The sequence below is a fragment of the Penaeus monodon genome, chromosome 30, assembly GCF_015228065.2.
Source record: "Penaeus monodon isolate SGIC_2016 chromosome 30, NSTDA_Pmon_1, whole genome shotgun sequence".
In the NCBI taxonomy this organism is placed as follows: Eukaryota; Metazoa; Arthropoda; class Malacostraca; order Decapoda; family Penaeidae; genus Penaeus; species Penaeus monodon.
Genome location: NC_051415.1, coordinates 30,978,132 through 30,978,647, shown reverse-complemented (window position 1 = coordinate 30,978,647; position 516 = coordinate 30,978,132).

Genomic DNA, 516 nt, shown 5'->3' with positions numbered 1-516 from the left:
CTCACCCGCTTGTCCTTATATATCTCATTATACATTCTCCTTCCCTTTCTCTCTTTTCACACACATACAGAATACATGGGTGCATGTGCCCACGTAAATACATATAGATGTGTAAACTTATTTTCTATATCCTGTGCGAAGAGTCAGAGGTCCGCTCAAACACTCCTGGTCAAAGCAAACTGGTCTCTGCTCTCCCGCGTCACCATACCTTATATTTCCGTGTTATACGCATTCTGATCCCTTCCAACGACACCATTCACGATGCTTCCTCGGGATTGGTGATAGCTCGTCTAGAGAAGAAAAGCGATTTGATTCTCTTTACACGCGTAAGTTCGGAAAAGGTTTGCTGCGTGTGAAATGCGATTCCTGGAAATGTAAAAAATGAAAGTATATTGGAGATACAAAAAAGTGAATAAAAAATATATTTACATGCCTGTTTGACTTATATGAGGTTTATATGGATACAGTACTCCGTTTAATGGAATAAATTTAAAAAACTGAGAAATAATTGTTTAT